The sequence below is a fragment of the Phascolarctos cinereus genome, unplaced genomic scaffold, assembly GCF_003287225.1.
Source record: "Phascolarctos cinereus isolate Bilbo 61053 unplaced genomic scaffold, phaCin_HiC Scaffold_726;HRSCAF=1367, whole genome shotgun sequence".
Classification (NCBI taxonomy): Eukaryota; Metazoa; Chordata; class Mammalia; order Diprotodontia; family Phascolarctidae; genus Phascolarctos; species Phascolarctos cinereus.
In genome coordinates this window covers 378,496,907-378,519,144 of record NW_027556098.1, presented here as the reverse complement: position 1 = coordinate 378,519,144, position 22,238 = coordinate 378,496,907, and the positions used below count along the sequence as shown (strand labels likewise).

The window sequence follows — 22,238 nt, the reverse complement described above, 5'->3', positions numbered from 1 at the left end:
CTTCAAGCCTGATCCCAGCCATCATCCAGGGGAGCAGCTCCATTGGAGAGGGAACCTGGCCACTTGCCCCTAAAAGCTATGGAACTTGGGCTCTGGGATTCTCAGCAACCACAGCACCTGAAGACCCACAAAGGAAAGTTCTTCCCACCAGTCATCGGCATCACCAAACAGTTCAAAAGATCTGATTTCAACAATGGCAATGATGTGAATGACGAGGCATTACCAGCTGTTTGTCCTTGTACTCTAAGAACCATTGAATGGCTTTTCTAATTTTTTTTTTTATTTTGTGAGGCAATGGGGTGAAGCGACTTGCCCAGCGTCACACTGCTAGTAAGTGTCAATTGTCTGAGGCCGGATCTGAACTCAGGTCTTCCTGAATCCAGGGCCAGTTCTCTATCTACTGCACATTCTAGCTGTCTCCAGTTTTTCCAATTTTACCTGCAGCTGAAGCCTTCTGTCAGTGTTGGGAGCTCACTGGTAGAAGTCTTACTTTTCTATTCATATTCCAAGCTTTTAACACAGAGCTAGGCCCAGTCCTGATTTTTCTAGTGCCCACCCTCTATTGGTTCTTTATTTACCCTGCATATAGCTTGTTTGGTGACTGTTATTTGTATGTTGTCTCCCTCATTAGATTGCGAACTCCTCCAGGGCGAAGACTCTTTTGCCTTTCTTTCCATCCTGATCATTTAGGATAGTGCCAAGTACATAGTAGACACTTAATAAATGCATTTTGACTGACATAATAAGTGTTTAACAAATGATTTTTCATTCATTGTGGGCACAAGTAGGCTAAAGTATCTTTCTAACTATGACCTACAGATGTGGCCCAAAGAATATCAGAGGTGCATGATTAGGAAAGGAGGCGAGCTAGTCCTGGTAATGGGAGAAAGGCCTAACAGATGGACAGTTAGAGCATCCCTGGGCAGCCAGGAATGATAACAAGACCTAGAAGAAGTCCTTCAGTCTATCAGATAGACCCTCTCCATCTGTGGAAGAATAGACAAGAATTTCACAGCTACGGAAAGGGAGGGGTTTCCATCTAGAACCAGTACCTACATTGCTCAATGTACTGGTGCATTGAAACATGTAGAAAAGAGCATTTTAGTATTAGTTTTGCAAAACAACTGTCCCAAAATATTGTCACAGCCATAAGATGACTAGGATGATATTCAGAGCGGCACATTGCCTCCTTACTCCTATTGTGCTAATGAGGAGCCTTTTCTTGCATCACCAGCATAGGGTCTGGTAGTCATGTAGTCCATGTTTGTTGACTTGACCTGGCTTTGGCCAGAGTTCCCACAGCAAGGCACTGGCTAAGCTGGGAGCCAATCCAAGAGAAGAGCATTGCTTTGTCTGTTTTCTTCACTCTGGACCTTCTGTGTGATACCAGTAGACCTGGCTTCAAAACCTGGCTCTGGAGATCATTATAAGTGTGACCTTGGTAACTTTTCTGGGCCTCAGTTCCTTCATCTGTAAAAATACGAGGTTGGACTAGATGAGGCCTAAGGCCCCTTCTACTTTCAGATCTAGGATCCTGTTAAATGTCTAGAAGCGAGATTGCTGGGCATAGATAGATTAGATAGATGGACATTTGTTGATTATGGGATTGTAGATAGACTTGGAGGGGACTTCAAAGCCCATCTATTCTTTTTTTTTTTTTTGCTTTTTTTGGTGAGGTGATCTGGGTTAAGTGACCTGCCCAAGGTCACACAGCTAGTAAGTGTTAAGTGTCTGAGGCTGGATTTGAACTCAGGTCCTTCTGACTCCAAGGCCAGAGCTCTATTCACTGTGCCACCTAGCTGCCCCTAAAGCCCATCTATTCTTTCCCTTTTGTTTTATGGATGAGGATCCTGAGGGCTTGGGAGAGTTACCTGTTCCAGGTCATACAGCAAATACGAGACTTCCACGTGGCTCCTTTTTATTAGTTTTTCTATTTTCTGTTAAATCCCAGCATCCTTTCCCGTGCTCAGTGCATTACACCAGTTCTTACCCAGGAAAAGCATGATCTCTAATGGAATGCTTATGGGATTGATTAGGGGTCCAGAGATCTAGGTTTTAGCTCTTGTTCTACCATTAACATCAGTTTTCCAATACTGGTGACTCTATTTCTTACTTTTGTGACTGTGGGTAATTTCTCTTTTTTGGCTAACTGGTCTTCAGTTTCCTATCTGTAAAATAACCTTATTGAATGTAATAATCTTCTAAGATCACCTTCCTAGGTCAAAATGCCATCTATCTATGATCTCCTCACCCCCAGCCCTTTTCTTTTTTTCATTTATTAATTTATTTTGACTTATCAACAATCACTTCCATAAGCTTTTGAGTTTTAATTTTTCTCCCCCTCCTTCCCTCCCCTCCTCCCTCCCCAACTCAGTGTGCAATCTGATATAGACTCTACATATACATTCCTATTAAACATATTTTCACATTAGTCATGTTGTAAGGAAAAATTAGAACCAACAGGAGGAACCACAAGAAAGAGAAAACAAAACAGAAGAAAAAAATAGCAAATAGTATGCTTCGATCTGCATTCAAACTCCATAATTCTTTATTTGGATGTGGATAGCATTTTCTATCATGAGACATTTGGAGATGTCTTAGATCCTTGCATTGCTGAGAAGAGCTAAGTCTATCAATGTTAGTCATTGAACAATGTGGCTGTTACTGTGTACAACGTTCTCCTGGTTCTGCTCACTTCACTCAGCATTAGTCCATGCAAGTCTTTCCAGGTTTTTCTGAAGTCTGCCTGCTCATCATTTCTTATAGCACAATACTATTTCATTACATTCATATACCACAACTTGTTCGGCCATTCCCCAATTGATAGGCATCCTCTCAATTTCCAATTCTTTGCCACCACAAAAAGAGTTGCTATAAATATTTTTGGACCTATCTGTCATTTTCCCATTTTTATGATCTCTTTGGGATATGGACCTAGAAATGGTATTGCTGGGTCAAAGGGTATGTATATTTTTATAGCCCTTTGGGCATAGTTTCAAATTGCTTTCCAAAATGGTTGGATCATTTCACAACTCCACCAACAATGCATTAGTGTTCCATATCTTCTCTAACATTGATCATTTTCCTGTTTTGTCATGTTGGCCAGTCTGGTAGGTGTGATGTGGTACCTCAGAGTTGTTTTGATTTGCATTTCTCTAATCAGTAGTGATTTAAAGCATTTTTTCATATGACTATAGATCCCCAGCCCTTTTCTTTTCAGGAGATAATCCGTTTAAGTGACTTGCTCAGGGTCACACAGCTACTGAGTGTCTAAGGCCAGATTTGAACTCAGGTCCTCCTAATTCCAAGGCTGGTGCTCTCTATCCACTGCGCCACCTACCTGCCTTTGTCCACTCCACCTCCACCCCCCCAAGCCCTTTTCTTGAAAACAAAACATTTGATCTCTTTTTCAGTTCCTCACATTTTTCAATATATCCCTCTGCCCTTGCCCTCGCAGAGAGCCATACTCTTTATAATCAGAAATAAAGGGGTAGAGGAAGAAGTTTGGCCAAACTAACACATCAATCAGGCCTGACATTACATGAAGCTTTCTTTATGTACTCACAGACCCCCATCTCTGAAATAAGGATAGGAGGTGGAGTCTTTAGTACCTTGTTTTGGAGGCAGAATGGATAGGGAGCTGGATTTGGAGCGAGAAGTCCTCGGTTCAAGTTCTCCCTCTGATCCTGAAATGTGTGATGGTGGGCAAGTCACTGTATGCCCTTGAGCCTCATTTTCCTTACCTTGTAAAGGGAAGGGGTTTGAGCAGATAGCCTTCCAGCTCTCATCCATAAGCTAGGGTCTCATCTTCCCTATCCCTCTTCTAGGAGACCTGCCTTTCTTCCCAGAGCAGCAGCTGAGTGGGAAATGGGGGAAGAGGGAGAAGTGGGGGTGGGGATTCACTGCTCCCTTCCCTTTAAAACCCCTTCTGCCCTTTACACACAAAAAGGGTTTTTTAGGTGCCTTATCTCTACTTCTCCATTCCTTTGGAACCTAGTTTTTGCCAGTTCTGGGAAAAAGGACAGCTAAGAAATAAAATCTCCCAAACTCCTTGGAGGGGATAGAAGATAGGAGAAGAGATTTAGTTTGACTTGGGGCTTTTTAAGACAAAACATATTCAAGATTCCTCCTTTCGGTTTAAGAATCTGGCCCTCTCCAGGCTCCCCTAGTAGAAGAAGGAAGTATTTTTTTTTAAGGTGGGGGGAGGAAAGAATGGTGGGGTGGGGGAAGGGTTGTCACCTGTGTTGGAAATCTCATCCAGGAAAGCAGCCTCCTACTCCATTTGCACAGGTGAGATTCTCTCTCTAAGAGAGATGACTGTGGTCGCCTTCTCCCACCTCAACCTCTCCCCCTTTTAGTTCCGTTCTCCCCCTACCCCATCATCAAAGGAGTCCCTCATCAGGAAGGCTTGAAGTTCAGTTGGGAATCAGAGGGGGCTAGCCTGCTGTACTTGAGAGCCTGGAGCACAGAATCTAAAGTGTGGACATTCAAAAGCTTCACATCCTTCTCCCCTTTCCCTCTCCCTTCCTGCCTCCCTCCTCCCCAATCTCATTTGGCCTTTTTGTTCTTAGGACAAACTAGACAGGGGTGGGGAACTACTTGAGAATCTAGAGGGCCAGACGTGGCCTCGAGGTCACAACTTCCCGACCCCTGAGTTAGGGCATGGGACCTTCCTTGCAAACATTAGGTGCTGCATATATGTGCATTGAATTAGATTTGGATAAATCATTCTCCCACTTGGAGACTGACCTTTCAGGGCTAATATTAGGAAAATCCTTGGCCTACTTTGGACGTGCTGTTAAAATGCAGATACTTAAGTTTTAAAAAATCTGTAATGAATCTGCAGTTTTCAGTTCTATAAGATTATTGAACAGAGTAAGGGAACCTGAATGTGGGTGAGGGTGGAGGCGGGGAGAGGGAGAGACGCTTCCTTATATGAAGAGGTGTGTGGGAAAAGAGGATATTTTCCCTGTTCAATAGCTCTCTCATTCCCTTGAAGCTAAGGCAGTTTACAGTCTCTGGACAGGTAATGTTTTCCTCCTAGTCAAAGGACAATAATTGATTACAGACTTGGAGTTGGAAAGGCACCCAGTCCAATTCCTTCATTTCATAAAGGAGGATGCTGAAACAGTGAGGAATGAATTGATTTGCCCATGATCACAGAGTCAATCAGTCAATAAACATGTGTTTATCACCTACTACATGCTAGGCACGGTGCTAATCAAAGAGGCAAAAGGCAATCCCTGCTCTCAAGGGGCTTACAATCTAATGGAGGAGGTAACAAGCAACCTAATTTGTACCAGCAAGCTATATAGAGGATAAACCGGACCTAACTACCACAAGCAAGGCACTGTAATTGAGAGGGGTAGAAGATGGGATTTTAGTTAGGATTTAAAGGAAGTTAAGGAAGCCAGTAGTCAGAAATGAAGGAGAGTGCTCCGGCATGGGCAACAGCCAGAGAAAATGCCCGGAGCAGAGAGATGGAGTGGCTTGTTTATGGAACAGCCACGAGATAGCAGAAGGGGATCTGTACCCAGCTTGGATGACTCCAGATGCTCTTAGCTAGATCTGATGCTTCACTTTGCTTCTGCTACATAATAACTCAACAGTAACAACTCCTTTGCACAGGTGGGAGGGGAGTCTACAGATGCGGAGTATTCTTTTAAGTCGTTTCTTTGTTATAACATGATTGGGGGAAGGGAGGGTGACAGGTAAAGGGAGAGATCTAGGCTATGGAAAAACAGCAGCTAATCAATATTTAAGATGGTAATAAAGGTGTTATTATTTCCGTTTCAGAGAGGAGGAAACAAACCCAAGAGAGCTCTGATGCCTGAGAGGAGACTCCAGTTCAGGTTTGCTACTTCTTTTCACTAAGTCATCTGTACTATTAATGTTTATATAGCATATTAAGGTTTAAAAAGCTCTTTCTTCACAATAGTTGGGGTAAAAGTGGATGTTATTATTATTATTACTATTTTTGGCGAGGCAGTCAGGGTTAAGTGACTTGTCCAAGGTCACACAGCTAGTTAAGTGTCAAGTGTCTAAGGTCGAATCTGACCTCAGTTCCTCCTGACTCCAGGGCTGGGTGCTCTATCCACTGCATCACCTAGTGGCCCCAGTGGATGTTATTATCATTATCTTCATTTTACACGTTGAGGAAGTGGAGGCTTAGCGAAATCCAGGGTTTGTCCGGTGGGTCACACAAGTAAGCACCAGCTAGCTGATGCTGCTTCCTCTCTCCAGAGTTAGGTCTTCTATAGCTAGGTGTGACAGCTCTGAATCCGCAGTCATGAAGACCCGAGTTCTAAAACGATCCTAGCCTTTACCTGTGAGACATTAGGCAAGTCACCGAACCTCTGGTCTGCCTAAATGTCCTCATAGGTAAAATGGGGGTATTCAGAGCTGTTAATAATAACAGCAGCACTTAGAGTTTGCTATGTACTTAAAAAATATTATTTTATTTCATTCTCACAACACCGAGAGGTAGGTGCTATTATAATTCCCATTTTACCGATGAGGAAACTGAGGCAGCTAGGTGGCATAGTAGATAGAATACCAGGCCTGGAGTCAAGAAGACTCAGGAAGATCTGCGGTCAAACCTGGCCTCGGACGCTTCATAGCCATGTGACCCTGGGCAAGTCACTTTACCCTGTTTGCCTCAGTTTTCTCATCTGTAAAATGAGCTAGAGAAGGAAATGGCAAACCTCTCCAGTATCTTTGCCCAGAGACCCTGAATGGGTTCACAGTCAGATACAGTAAAAAAAGAACAAAGCCGAGGCAGAAGTTAAATGACCTGCCCAAAGTCACATAGCTAGTAAGTGTCTGGGGTCACATTTGAACTCAGGTCTTCCTGACTGTAGGCCTAGGGCTCTAACTACTGCACTACCTTGCTTACTTGATTGCTAGGAAAATAAAATGAGATAATACTGGTAAAGCATTTTTCAATCATTTTAAAAAAACTTTATTTATTTTTTTTTTGGCAATTGGGGTTAAGTGACTTGCCCAGGGTCACACAGCTAGTAAGTGTCAAGTGTTTGAGGCCGAATTTGAACTCAGGTCATCCTGACTTCAGGGCCGGTGCTCTATCCACCGCGCCACCTAGCTGCCCCAGTAAAGCATTTTTCAAACCTTAAAGCTTTTGTTATTAATATTATTTATTTTATACATGTCTCACTGGATAGAATATAAACTGGATGTAATGTAAAGCAAGGACTGCTTCACTTTTATCTCGATATCTCTTAACAAATTAACAAATCCTTGGTGGCTGGAGTGAAATTAGAACTCAGCTCCCCAGTGCCCAAATCCACAGCTCTCAAGAGGAAGAACAAGGTCCTAGGGAGGAGGCTGGGAGAGAGGAAGTGTCTTTACACACTGCGCATGTCCAACTAGCGGGAGGGAGTCAGGGTGAACGAGGCTGGATGGAGGGAGGAGGAAGAGAGACCGGGGCTCCTCTCGCAGCTGCGCAGCAGCTTCTCCAGCCCTTTAGCACCTCCCCCACTTCCGCCTGTCCTCCCCAGCCAGCCATTGCGCCGGGTGGCGTGCGCGCTGACGTCAGAGGCGTGCCCCTGCCGAGCAGCGGAGGAGACCCCGCGCAGTGCTGCCAACGCCCCGGCGGAGAAGCTGAGGTGAGTGCGGGGGGCCCAGGGGCTTCTTTCGGGGATAAATCACCCCCTTCTCCCTGACCCGACTCCCATCGCCTTCCGCTCCGCGTTCGGTCCCCGGTACCCGGCGCGAGGGCGCTGGCACGGGCCTGGGCGCCTCGGTGGAGAGGGCAGGTCCATCCGGGGCGGACGAGGGAAGCCGGGGCACCGAGGGGGCCTCTGCTCGGGCCGGGCTGTCACTGGCCGCGGCGGAAGCAGGGGGAGGGGAGGAGAGCAGGCAAGGGAGGGGTCCTCCCTTTGGAGCCCCCCGGGCCGGGCTCCCGCCGCCGCCCGCCTGCCCTCCCTGCGGCCGGGCTGCCACTTCCTGCTTCACCGCCCGCCGCGGACATTTTGCTGCGCTGGGGGAGGGGAGCGGAACCGCCGCTGCCGCCGCCCCGGGGAAGCGGGGTCTGTCCGGGCCGGGGCCAGGGCGGCGACGCCCTTCCTGCCCCACCCCCGCCACCTTGGGCAGCCCTTGGCTCCCTCCTCCCTGCACTGCCGCGAGCCCCCCTTCCTCCACCCCCACCCCCCAGTTTACCTTAATCTGCCCATCCCTAACCCAGCCCTCCGAGGGCGAGCTGAAGCCCCCCAGGTGCGGCGGCTCAGCCCCCAGCCTCCTCTTCACTCTGCGAAGCTCACCTGGTCTCTGCCTGTGGGCACACATGGTCTTTGTTCCTTTTATTATTTTTTTTAAAGACCTCTAGAAATGCAGTGTGAAAGATTACGTCATTGCCAAGTGAAGGGGTGAGAGTTTTAACTCCTTCATCGGGGGTATTGCAGAAACTCCCACCCTGTTATTATTTGCTGCTTTGCTAGTTCTGGGGGCCTTACTGCTCCTGCCACCAAAGCATCGCATTTCAATCAAGCAGAATAAACCTGGAATCTAGGGGGTTTAATCTGTTGTTCCAGAGACGAGTTACCTTTAAATTTTTTTTTTTTAACTTCAGTTAAGTGCTGCTGCCTCAGTTACCTCTCAATTTCTAGCCTAGTCAAGGTATATTGTAAGACTAGGTTGGACCGGATGAGGGTAAGTCATCTTTCTCTTGCGGGGCTGTTTGCTTAGCCCTAAGTAACTTTTATAGGTGCCCTGGATTCTTGAGTGAACCTGACAAAGTGAAGTTTGTTTTTGTTCGGAAGACAACCTCCTCCCTCCCTGGAGTAGCCTATTAAATCACGTTTGTTTGATCGGCAGGTTAAAGGTTTTTTTTTCCCCCTGCGATCTGGGTGGTGAAATGTGAAACAGCTCATTTCACACGTACTTTGTTTACTTCTTAGGTACTTGTGTTTCGCAGTTAAAAATTATGTTTTAGATTTTTTAAAATAATGAACTCTAAAAAGGAGTAATTTTGTAGCTGGTCAGTTTTTATACTTAAGTCAGGTATGAACTAATTACTAATCTTTTGACTACAAAATACAGTAATAGAGAAGTGTATGTACTTTGAAAACTTGACACTTGTGTGATGTATTAAGTATGGTCAAGTCATGTTTGAACATGTAGTTTGAACTGGTTTTTCTTTTGTATATCGAGAAGAGCTTAAAGACTGAAGTCACACAGGTTTTAGTTTTGATGTGAAAGAGCACACTTAGGTTTTTGTGGTGTGCTGCGCTGAGTATCGTTTAGCTGAGATTTTTCACGTGGTCTTGATATTTTGAGGAAGTCAGGATATACAGCTTGAATTTTTCTGGAAGACCTTTGCTTGAAAAAGAGTACCTTGTTTTAGAAATGTTAGAGTAAGACTCTAACCTGTTTATAAGCAGCTTTAATGCAATATGTCTGTTTAATTATTGCAAATTTCACTTTGGCTGTAAGCAGCGACTGTGGGTTGCAAAGTAATTAAAATATTTTTTTTTCTGCAGGCCCAAAAACTAAGCAGTGTTGTTGCGCCTGAAAGGTCTGGGTTCAGATTGTTCGGTAGACATTTAATAGCTGTCACCCTGGGCAAGTTAATAATTTCTCTGTATCGCACTTTCTTCTTTTGTAAAATGAAGGGTTTGGTTTTGACGGCCTCTAAGATCTCTTCTACCTCAAAATTGATGATCCTATGATTATTTTTGAAGTAATTACTACTTTGAAACACCTGTAAATGCTACAGCTTTTCCACTAATTATGCCTACTGCTGTGCTGAATTAACTCCTTTAGGTTAACTGATCATGAGGTTCTTCCTGGAAGTTGAGAGGGGGATCCAATTTTAGCACTAAGGAAGGCAACCTGGGATGATTTAGGCATAGCCAGCATCAGGTGTGGCGTGAACCTCAGTGCTTGGTAAAACTTGATCTTGGTTTTAGTAGCTTATTTTTCCTTAGTTGGAATGTTCTCCATCTTTGTATCCCTTCCAGGTTATTGTTGAAGCTTCACTTTTTTTTTTAACGATTGAAGAAATGAAAAAAATAAAATGTTTTGCATTTATTTTTCCCATCCTGAGAATGTCAAGGAATGGTCTTAGAAATTCATGATAAGCCACAAAATCCTTTGAATACATTTTTCCTTAATGCTCTTTCTTTTTGCCTGGCTTTCTCTTTTCCTCAAGAAAGGAAAATGGATTCGATTCCTATAACTAAGAGTGTAACTTTAAAAATTTGTTAGAATTGCTAAATATGCCCAGCTGTTTCTCAGATGTGGAGTTTAACCCCAAATCCCACCCCTCCAGTTTGACACTTTTATCTAAGCTTCCTTAGCCTGATACCTTTTAAAAATCATCTGCATTCTATTGTAGGCTTGCAGATGAAGTGTTGCTTCATTCTGGTTTATCTTGTATAATGGAAAAGAACACTGATCTGGAGTCAGGGTCCCTAGGTTGTTTTTGAGACTTGCCCCTTAAGGTTTGTCAACTTTGAGGGAGTCATTTAACCTGTCTTGAACTTTTCTGTGTGAAACTAATTCCTGCATGGACTTTATAGTGTTGTAGATCTAGTGAAGAGTGTCTTTACATCACTTTACTCTTGTAACTGCTTATGGGTTCAGTACAATCCTGTTAAACATCTTGCCAGAAGGGTAGATAGGTCTTTTATTGTAGATTTTCTTAATCTTTTTCCTTAATATTTTAGGTTTCTTAAGTAACTGTTATTTGATTTTGATTTGGTTCTTCCTAATCTACCCCTGACCATTGTCTCCTGCTTCCTGTTACCATCCATTGATTTTACCACAGCCTCGAAAATATAGTAACCTATTCCCTTGTTCTTCAAGGCATAAATTATTTTCACTGCCTCATCTTCTTGGTCATTTTGAAATTAATAGCTTTTCAGTTCTGACCATAATACTCCAGTCAAGGTCCCCCCCCCTTAAAACCGGAATCCAGTTTCTGCTTAGACTCTACTTTTCCTTATTAACCTAAAATATTCCAGCTAAAATCTTTATCGCATGTGAGATGCCAAAGTCCTCTGGTAGGTTATATTGCCTTAGTTTTTCTTTCCTTTTTCACCTTCCTTGCTTCTAGAAGGGAATCTCTGAAAATAGGATTGTGATGAACTTTTCCCAGCAGAGAAATAAGGCAGTGTTCCTATGGCTTCCAGACTTGACAATATAGATAAGGTAACTACTAATGTTTTAGGAATTTTCAGTGAGGTTAGTGAGAAATACGATTGTTTTGGCAAAAATGAGATAAGTGACAATGCAAATCACCTATATTTTACCAACTATTTTTATTAGATTTGAGTTCCGGTGGCAACAAAGTTTGTTAGTACAAAGAAAATCTAAAACTTTTGAAAATGAGATTTCTTTAAAAAAAAAAGTAAATTCTTATTAGAGATGACTGGAGAATTTTTAGGAGTATGGTATATAAAGAATTCGGTTGGTTCAGTGAGTGCTGTGAGTTCCAGTGTCTAAAGTAGTTTCTGACACCATTGGCTATATTTTTAGGTATTACATGTTCAACCTAAGTCAGTCTTGGTTAGCCTACTAAATACTAGGCTTGATGTAAATGTTTTTGAGCAATTATTCTGGGTTATTTTACTTTTGGTCCCTTAAGTTATTTATTTTGCTCAGTTATATAGCTATAGGGAATGATTCATTAGCATTTAAAGGTAATTTGGTAACACTGACAGATAATCTGTGTTTGTAGGGGTAGTAGGAAGGGGAAGGGTTGTGAAAGAGGAGGGTTCTATTAGTTAAGGCCATTCTCTAGGTTTAGGAATCTTTTTTTTAGCCTCAATGGTAAGAGCAATTTCTGTGGAAGGAAGAGGTGATTTTTACCTTGCTTTTGCTTCTGCCTCCTAATGGGTACTAAAGCTTGTGTCCTATGTCCTACTGAAGAGAGGTTTATGGCTACCCTAATTTGGAATTACTTGGGAGGAATGTAGTATTTTCTAGGTTAAAGAGATTTAGGGGCTGAGTGGGAAGCAGTGCAGAAGAAGTAGACCTGACCTGGGAGTTGCAGGTGATGAAATCTTTCCATTCCCAATCTTCTGTCATCTTGCTTGGCTCAAATGAAATAGCCAAAAAAAAGGGTTGGCTCCTCATCTACAATGTCTTTGGGTCAGGGTGCCTACTTTTAAGGTGTCCTGGATTTTAGTTTCCCGGAACATTAGCAGTAATGGCTTCAGTCCTTTTCAGCCTCTTGAAAGGAATTCTTAGTAGTGTGGTACAATGGAAAGAGTGCTGGAGTTGGAGGCAGAGGACCTGGTTTAACTTCTGGACCTGCCACTATTTGTGTGACTTTGGTCAAGTCACAGAACTTCCTGTAGTTCCCAGTTTCCTCATCTGTAAGATAAGAGTAAGAGAAGTTGGACTAGGTATACCTTCCATAATTAAACCTATGATTAGCCAACATCATTTGAGTACTTGAGGACGGCTTTCCTGGCTTCCCCAAGTCTTCTCCTGTTCCTTCATTTGATGCTTGAATGAATGGCATGAGCTCAAGGTACTTTGTCATCCCAGCGGCCTTCTAGTTTATACTTTTTCTGTCCCAAATGCACTTAGACTCAAAGCTGATATGCATCCCTAGCTCATCTTTTTTGTTGTTATTGTTAGAGATGGGGTTAGGGAGCAAAACTGAGCTCTCAGGAGTGTTTGGTTCTGAATTCAGCACTAAGGTTTTCTTCCTGAATGCTTGCTACTCTCTCAGTAGTTTCAGTTGGGTTATTTGAAGTAAGGAATGGAAGGTGCTCCAGGGGAATCTGCTCACTATACAAGCGAACTGGTCAAAAGACTGGTCACGCTCAGGTGAATGGAGGAAAAGAACTTGGATAGTCGCCAGCACATGTATATTTTGTATTCAGAGATGGTATTGGACATCTTTCACTTACATCCATTGTGTTTCAGTGGAAAGAGCACTGAGTCAGAGGATTTGTGTTCAAAATCTGCCTGTCACTTTTACTAGCCTTGTGGCCTTGGGTGAGTCATCTCACCTTCTTGGGCATCTGTTTCCTTATCTCTAAAGTCGGAGTGTTTTTCTTCAAGGTCCCTTCCAGCTTTAGAGCTGAATTTTTTGGTCCTACTGTTGTGGTTGAACAGACTGATTAACCAAGTCTGTATTTTGGTTTCTCCATGCAGCAGTTGTTTTCAGGTCTTGCCACAGTTCTTTCTTTAAGGTACTTTGCTGGCAACTTTTTTTCTTTTCAGTTAATTTAAACATGTCTTGAATACTAGTCTTAGACCATTGCTTCGAGGACCAGAGTAGCTGTTTGTAGTAGCTCATCACCAATTAGCTGGTAACTTGGTGAATCCTTGGGCTGTGGCTGCTTCATGAAACAAAGAAAAATGCAGAAAAGGTCCTTCCTTAGCCCTTTGCTTCGGCATTGAAGGGCTGAGAGTAGAGGATGCTAAAATTAGTTTTTTAAACTGCCTACAAATAATATTTTACTGAGTTGGTATTATAACAGAGATCTTTGTTCACTGACACAAGAGCAGACAAACCTACTGGAGGAGCTGAAGAAATCGTCAATTTTGACATTCTTACAAAAAATGAAACTAGAAGACAAGTATATTGCCTCTCTTTGAATAAAAACAAAGGGGTTGGCTCTACTGTGCATTCAAAGATAACAGATTTCTTTCATGGGATGTTTTCTCATCTCTTATTGAAGTGCTCCTAATTAGCCTTTACAAAAAGGATAATTGTTGTTCATGTGCTACTCTGTTAGATGAGGAGGTAGATAGTTCTACTGGAGAAAAAACTATGACCTTCTAAATGAAGTAATCATATACTTGGTGACCTTAATGTGTAGTCAGGGGAAGGCCTGGAAAAATATGTTGGGAGAAAAGGGTTCAAGGAATAAGAAAAGAGGCAAAATAATTTAAGTAATATAGAAGCCTCAGGACTTTCTCATTGCAAACTCCCCCTCCCCCCATTACATTGATGTGGAGTAAGGGTTTTCAAGCTTTTTAGCCCTTTTACACCTGTGAAAAATTGAGGATCCTTGCAACCTCTCCCCCCAGCTTTGTCTACATGGGTATATCTATTGATATTTACTATGAATTGGAATAATAATAGTTAGCACTTAAATAGCAATTTAAGGTTTGCAAAGCATTTTGCATGGTAACTCATTTGAAATTAAAACTTCTTCGTATGAGGAAAATATTTTGACCTTTGACTTTGAGACCCCTTTGAAAAGGGTGTCGTAGGTCGTCCAGAGGTCTCCAGACCACACTGGTGTAGAGCACTCCTAGGTGAGGAATCTCACTCAAGGCATGAAGATCAGCATCTATTTTACTTTGTTTTAGAGTTGGGGGTAGTAGGATGGGTGGGAGAGGAGTGGGGCTTAACTGAGGTTGCAAAGAGTAACACAGCCAGGAAGTTTTATCTAAGGGAGTTGAATCTAAGTCTTGATGGTTCTCTCTGTTACTCTAACTTGCTGCCTCTCTACTGCTTTGTGTCATGCACATCTGAAGAAGAACATAGGGAGGTGATGGACATGGATGTGGGCATAACATCCCAAAAATTAGTTTTTCAAATCTCTAGGAAATAATGGTTGTATACTCTCACCCATTTCCCATTTTTCACACCTTGTTTAAATGAGTCAGATTGGAATTGCCTCAGTTGCACTTAAGTATTTTTCCTCATTTTTATTCTGTTTTCGGTATTGGTTTTGCTCTTTGCCCAACTTGTGTGGGCTCAGCTCAGATGATTCTGAAATGATTCCTACATCAGCTAGTTATTTCCTGTCTATTAAGTAATTATCAGTTGCCAAAAAGAAATCCAAAGAGCCTTGCCTTAGCCAGCAGATGATTGTCTGGAGAAGTATGGCAGCCAAGGGCAGCACCAGTTTAAAATAAAATTGTTCTAAAATTCTTAGGTTGGAGTATTTTTTTGGTGTCTCCATTATAAAGAGCAAAAAGATTTCTAGAAAGTTTAGTGAGAGACCTAATTAAGCTATAGGACTTTTAATGATAAAACTGGGAAAGATAATGATCATAGGAAAAGTTGAGCAAAGAATTATGAAAATTTCTATAACTTTTTGTCTCCATCATTGACAGTAAATGAAACTACTACATTGGAACTCAACTGTTCTTGATATTTGGCTTGAACAAGTGGAAATGATGTTAAACCACAAAAAGATGGGAAGAGCAGCTGGAAAACACAAACGCAGTGCTGAAGGGGGTGGGATGTGACTTGATTTTGGTTTGTTGAGAGCTTGAATCTTTAGCTCGAAGACAAAAGGATACCAAACTCTTGGAAAAACTCATAGTCCACTTTAAACCACAAAAATGTGACCAAGAAATTATCAAAATTTCTTGACCCACATACCTATTTTTCCATTTCTGTAACTTTCTTTTTCCTAATGGAGTCAGGAAGATGAGTTGAAAAGTCTTGCTTTTCATAAGGACTTTGATCCTGATCAAGTCATTTAAACGGTGATCCAGGTGACCCAGGTGACCCTCTAAGACATTGCTGAACAATGGTTGAGCTGCATTAGGAAAAGAAACCTCTTTCCTAGCAAGTTCCTTAAACTGATGAAATCACAAGTATAGGCCAAAAAAAAAAATCCTTTACCAAGGGGCTTCCCTGAAGGTATGAGAACAGAATAGTCAGGCTTTCCCAAAAGATTACACAGAGTTCATTGTGTGTATACAATTCTCACTAATGTAATAGAGATTATTTTATTAATTAAAAGCAAAGGCATAAAATGAGAAATGTCTACCAAAGGTATTTGTCAATCACTTCATGGAGGACAGTTCATTGCAGAGTCCAAATGGCTTCCCTGTATATGGTGAAGTTGTCTGAATGCTTCTTTTGGATGAAATCGAAGTAATTGCATCAAGCTTGGAACATTTCAGTCTCTTAAATGAATAAATAAAAATAAATACATACATAAAAGAGCTCAGTAACTATCCACACAGGGGGATGGGAGAAACCAAGTGGATATTATACATCTGATTCGATGGACAACCTATAGACTTGGTCTAGCAGTGCCATCTATACTGGGTAGTCACTGGATAGACAGTGATTTGGGCTCACAATTGAATGGGAGGATAAAAGTGGCAGGCTGGAAAACTGTTTTGGAAAAATCTAGAAGGATAAAGGAAAGCAGCATTTTGGATGTTTGTTAATGATGACTTTTCTGTGAGCTCATGTATTACCTGAAAAGGAATTAAGGCTGATCTTGTAGTCAGACTATACCTGTACATTGTTATATGTACATTAGTACCATTGAGATTAAAAAGTGAAGAGGAAGGCCCCTAAGCCATTTGAGTTGGCTCCCTAGTGAAGGCTTTTTATGGATGGTACAGGGTATGGAAAGTGGTAGTCCACAGTTGCTGTGGTTTATGAAGTTACATTTTGTTATGTTCTTAAAGCATGACTCAGTTTACCTCATTTCATTGTGTTATGGAGTTTTTTGTCAGAAGTGTTAGTTTCTTTACTCAGCTAGTCCTAGGAATGTAAAACCTACGAGAATGATAAAACAACAAATCATTTTAGTGTTGTTGGATTTATTGTCCTGTTTCTCCCAGTCTGCTACCCCTAAAATCTGATATCTTAGATCAGGAAGCTCGAGTGAGTATTCCAAGTGTTGAAATCTGCTGTTACTTACAAAAACTCCAAACAAAAACCATTCCAATACCCTCAGGTAAAAGCAGTTTCCTAGTGGTTAAAAGCTGTTCAAGAGAACCCCCCCCCCAAAAAAAAGAAAAAAAACAACCAAAAACCAAAACACTGTTTTTATATTATTCTGCCTAAAGAGTCCACAGCTGGTTCCTAGATGTATCCACCTGGGGCACAGTTAACCCAGGTTGCTGTAGGTTTGTGCCACAACTACAGCTTTTGCTCTCAGTCCAGGCTAGTATTTTGGAAATGTGTGGGATTAACTCAGCTCTCCCCAATTCTGCACAATGATTCAGCAGACTTATGTTCCATAAAGCCTTATTGGTAATCTTGGTCTTTTTTTATGTTAAAGATAGCTTGCAGTTGATGTCAAAAAAAACCAAAGCTCCAGGTGGGACTGCTTGGTAGCTTGTGGGGTTTTGTGGAATCTTAAGTTAAAAGGCTTCCATAATTTGGTTTCAAAGTTTGATTGTTTACCAGTCTTACAGAGGATATACTGGCCTTTCTTACAGTCCACTACCTACTTAAAAGAAGGGAGGGAGGTGGTTTTTCCACATCTTTTTTGGAGCTATCTTGGTCATTACAATTACACAGTATTCAAGTTTTTACCTTCTTTAAATGCTGGTGTTATTGTTTATCTTTTACTGGTTCAACTTAATTTTGTATCTGTTGATACAAGTCTCCCTGTGCTTCTTGGAATTCCTCATAGTCGTTTCCATTACATTTGTGTCCCAAAATTTATTTATCTTTTCATTGTTGGATGAGTTATCTACTTGGTTTCCAGTTCTTTGCTACTACAGAAAGTGCTAGTATAAATATTTTGATGTCTGAGTCCTTTTTTATCTTTGACCTCCTTAGGGTATGTGCCTAGCAGTGGGATCTCTGCATGAGATTGACACTTTCTTAGTCTTAACATTTCACTGGTTGAGTAAAAGTGACTTTAAGAAAAGGGTTGTTTTTCTTTTAATGCCTGTGCTTTTAATACAGTCATCAGAGTGTACATTTGAAATGGGGGGAGGGCTAGATTTGTGATTTCATGGATCTGGGAATTCTGAGATGAAGAAGCTTTTTCTAGAGTCTTTGAGGTTAAGCTTGCCCAGGTTCACACAGCCAATATGTATCAGAAACAGGACTTGAAGCCAGGTCTTTTTGACTCCAAAGCTAAAACTCTGTCCCTTGTTCAAGAAGTTGCCTGGTATCTCTTGTGAACTTTATTTATATTTGTGTCAGGACAACTCCATTGTTCTGGATCTACTTAGGGTAGCTGAATTAGTCATTGTTTACCCCTCTAATCTCTTACCAAGTCCTGTTGTTTCTTCCTTCTCCCATGGTTCATCTGTATTATGGCAATGGTCTAATGTTTATCCCCTTAACTCGACTCATTTCTACTCACTAATCATTAATTATCTGCTGTGTGCCAGGTACTGTGCTAAGTGCTGGGGATGCAAAGAAAGACAAAAGATAGTTCCTGCTCAAGGAATTTACAGTAATGGGAGAGACAACGTGAAAACAACTATGTACAAATGAAATCGACTGGATAAATTTGAGATGATCGAGGAAAGACAGCACTAACGTTGCATAGAGTTGAGAAAGATTTCTGACAGAAAGTGGGATTTTAGCTGGGACTGGAAGGAAGCAGCTAGAAGGTAGAGCCAAAGAGGGAGAGAATCCAAGTCATGGGAGATAGCCAATGAAAAAGTCTGGAGTCGGGAGATGGAAGAGGGAGATGGAGTGTCATGTTCAAGGAACTGCAAGAAGGCCAATGTCACTGGAGTAAGGGAGTGAGATATAAGAAGACTGGCAAGGTGGAAAGGGACCAGGTTGTGACAGGCTTTAAATGTCAAACAGAATTTTCTTTTTTGAGCCTTAAGGTCATAGGGAACCTCTGCACTTTATTTAATCTATGGCCACTGTCAGGAAGGCTAGTTTGACTTCTGAATGGAGGATGGACTGGAGTGGGAAGAGACTTGTGGTAAGGAAGACAACCAAGGGTTACTGAAGTATTTGAGGGTATGAGGTCATGAGGGTTGCATTAGGATGGTAGCCCAGTGTCAGAGGAAAGAAGGAGGTGTTTGTTTACAAGAGATGTTAGAAGGTAAAATTGACAGGCTTTGGTAACAGATTGAATATGGGGAGGGGTGAGAGAGTGAGGAGTTGAGGGGTTGATACTTAGATTGGAGCTAGGTGGTACAGGGGATGAAGTGCACTGCCTGGAGTCAGAAGACTGGTCTTCATGAATTCAAATCCAGCCTCAGATACGTACTAGCTGTGTGACCCTGGGCAAGTCACTTAATTCTTTGTCTCAATTTCCTCATCTGTCAAATCAGCTGGAGAAGGAAATGGCAAACCACTCCAATATCTTTGCCAAGAAAATGCTGAAGGAGGGTCCAAAGAATCAGACACAACTGGAAATGACCACTAGCCCAGGTTGACTTGGGAGACTGGAAGGATGGTGTTATCCTCACAGTACTGGGGAAATTTAGAAATAGGGAGTGTTTAAGGGGAGAAATAATGAATTTGGTTTTGGACATGTTGAGTCTCAGAAGTCTAGGAACATGAAGTTTGAGATGTCCAGTAGGCAGTTGGAGTCTAGACCCACGGTCTGGAGCTTTGGAGCAAGTTAGGACTGGATATGTAGACTTGAGATGCACCAACATGGAGGTGATAATTAAATCCGTGGGAACTGAGAAATCAAGGGAAGCAGTGTAAAGTGAGAAGAAGAGCACTGCTGCCAGACTAATCTTCCAGAATATCTCTTTGATCATTCTTCTGTACACACTTTAAAATGACTTTGTGTGGCCTTCTCCATTAAGTCTCAGTTCCCTTACTTGGCTTTTTAAGGCCCTCCCTCTGATGAGGACTGATCCATGTGCTCCATTTCAGCTGTTCCCAGTTTCCCTTTGCAGTCAACAAGCATCTGTTAACAGGATTCTGCTAGCTACTGGAGATTTAAAAAAAAGTGTAATTAATCTCTGCCTTCAAGTAGCTTAACCTGATTTTCCGAGGTACATATGTAAAAGTATATATACTTTAGTTATAAAATGCATGCCAGATTTTTGGGGGAAGGCATTAGTGGGTCAGGAAATAAAACAGTCATGTAGGAAGTGGCATTTGAGCTGAACCTTGAAAGAAAACAGGAATTCTGAGAGATGAGAGTGAAGAGTGTGTGAATTCCTGGCATGGGGGGTGGGGACATGATAAAGCCAGTGCAAAGGTTTGGAGATAATGAGAGGAGTAGCATGCAGGAAACCTGGAAAGGAAGTTGGAGTAAAGTTATAAAGACCTTTATATACCGAACAGAGGGGTTTACGTTTGGTTTTAGAGGTAATAGCTCTTGGGCTTTGGTGTCCGCCCTCACCACTCGACTGTCAGTGCTGTCCTTCTGGAGTTATTTCCTTTTACGCTGTAGTATCTTGTATGTACATGTCTCATCCATTAGAGTGTGTACTCCTTGAGTGCAGGACCCTCTTTTTACTTTTTTGTATTCCCAGGGTTTGTGTCAGTGCCTGAGACTCAGTAAGAGTTTAATAAATGCTTATGGATTGGTTGACTTTGTGGAGAATGGATTGGAGTGGTGAGAGACTTGAGACACAGTGAATAGGAACAGGGACTGGCTTTGCTGCTCTTTCACTGCCATAGAGAATTACCTGTCTGGTGAGGAAACTCTACAACATAGTCTTAGATTGTTGCCTAGAGCACTGAGAGGTTGTGACTTACCCAGTCATTGTGTGTTAGAGCTGGTAGCACTTGAACCCAGGTCTTCCTGTTCCAAGGTGCACCTACTATATCATGCTGCCTTTGCATTCCAGGCAGGAATACTGTTGCTGAAATCCAAATAAAACTTAATGAGGGTGTGAGGAGGATATGTGAGTTGGGATTTGGAAGATGTCATGAAGGTAAAAATTACACTGATTTGGGTGGCTATGCATACTGAAAGAGAGTGAGGGGTTGGATGACCGAGGTTGTGACCCTGAGTAATTGGAAAGAAAGATAATAGTGCCTTTGAGAGAGAATGGGGAAAATTTTGGTAGAGGGGTGAGTTTTGGGGAAAAGATAGAGGTTCAGTTTGAAATATTTCCTGCATATCCCTTACCTTAAATACTATGTCCAGCATTCTCTAGCTGCAACATAGGCCAGGTTAGTGGGTCCTTCTGCTACATGATTTAACACTTAATGTATTAGTCTTATCTGCCTAATAAGACTAAATTCTGTGGGTCAGATTCATATTTTGTACATAGTTATAGTTCTGAGTAAATAAGTCCTTAATTAGTATTGTGCTAATTTTCTTTGCTTGTGCTTTGCCTCTGCTAAGAAAGCAGAAATATATTCTATCATCAACTTGTAGACTTTTGTTCTTGCGCAGTAAAAATTGGATATGGTCTCTAAATGCATAGCCTTGCCCCACTCCATTCCTTTGGTGACCAGCTATACTGCTTCAGAGTACAGATGTAATTCAAAATTCTTGTTGAATTTTGTGAGTGAGGGGAAGGGAAAATGCATTTATATTTTCGTACTTAATATTTAGTGCCTACTTATGTGCCAGGCACTGTGCTGAGTGCTTTATAGTTATGTCATTTGAGATAAAGAGCAGAAAGTTAGCTGCCCAGAGCCCACCTCTTCTGATAGTGTCAAATGTTTTTGACACCAAATATGGTACAAGGAGATTCTGCTTGAAGTTAAGGTTTTTTTGGTGGTGGAGAGAAAATGTTAGTAATGAGGAATTGGGAAATACTGAAGTCAGAGGGGAGGCTTGTGATATTGAAAGGTTGGTTATATCAACTACCTTTTGTTGACAGCAGTGTTACAGGGTTGTGCTCTTTACTTTCTACTGCTTGTGCAGTTATCTTTTAGCAAAGATTTGTCTGTTGCTCCATGTTGTAGTCTAAAAGCCACATTGATTTTCAGAAATGGAAGAATGAGAGTATGTTATTCTTATCTCCCTGGAAACACCCTTAGAGAACCAAACTCTTAATTGATTGTTTCAAAGCATATGCCTTGAAATTAGTAAATATTTGTATAACTCTGAATAACTGAGTTAACTAATTTTTAAAAGTATAGAGGAAGCTTGTATGCTTTAGTGTAAAATTGTAGAGTATCCTTTTAGCTAGAATTTTCCTTGAGGCCATAAATCATTCTTTGAGATTCAAGTTCAAGGATTTCAGATACATGAACAAGTTAAAGTAAGAACTGCCATTCACTTTTGAAAAATAATTTTTAATGTTGTCTAAATTTCTTCCAGCCCCCCTCCTAAGAGAGCTGTCTTATTTAACAGAGAATATATTTTAAAGAAAAAGAGGAAGAAGAGAAATAAAATTAGCAAAACCAATAAATACATCAAAAAAGTCTGAAAATATACAAAATATTCCAGACTTATGTGTCTCCCACCTTTGCAAAGGAGTCTGGGGAATTATCTTCTCATATTTCCTCTAGGAGCTATACATGTTCTCCGTAATTCTGAAACATTCACTTTTAAAAAAATAGTTTTTATTGGTATATTTTTATATTGTCTAAATTTCTCCTAGCATCTTAGCCCTTTGCTTCCTCCAAGAGAGCCATCCTATGTAACAGAATAATTCTTTTCTTCGTATTCCTTCTCAGAATATTTCTGGGTTGTCCTGTGGGT

General features: G+C 41.6%; 1 protein-coding gene across 2 annotated transcripts in view; it reads left to right on the top strand.

Annotated features, from left to right (window-relative positions):
- The first annotated feature begins 7,523 nt into the window (after nt 1-7,523).
- Nucleotides 7,524-22,238, top strand: part of CDC42 (cell division cycle 42) — a 46,273-nt gene continuing 31,558 nt past the window's right edge. Inside the window, exon 1 of one of the 2 annotated variants that reach the window (XM_020983025.2) lies at nt 7,524-7,625. The gene's annotated coding sequence lies outside the window, so the exon portion shown is untranslated. The remainder of the gene's footprint in view (nt 7,626-22,238) is intronic. The other variant, XM_020983024.2, reaches the window with a different exon arrangement.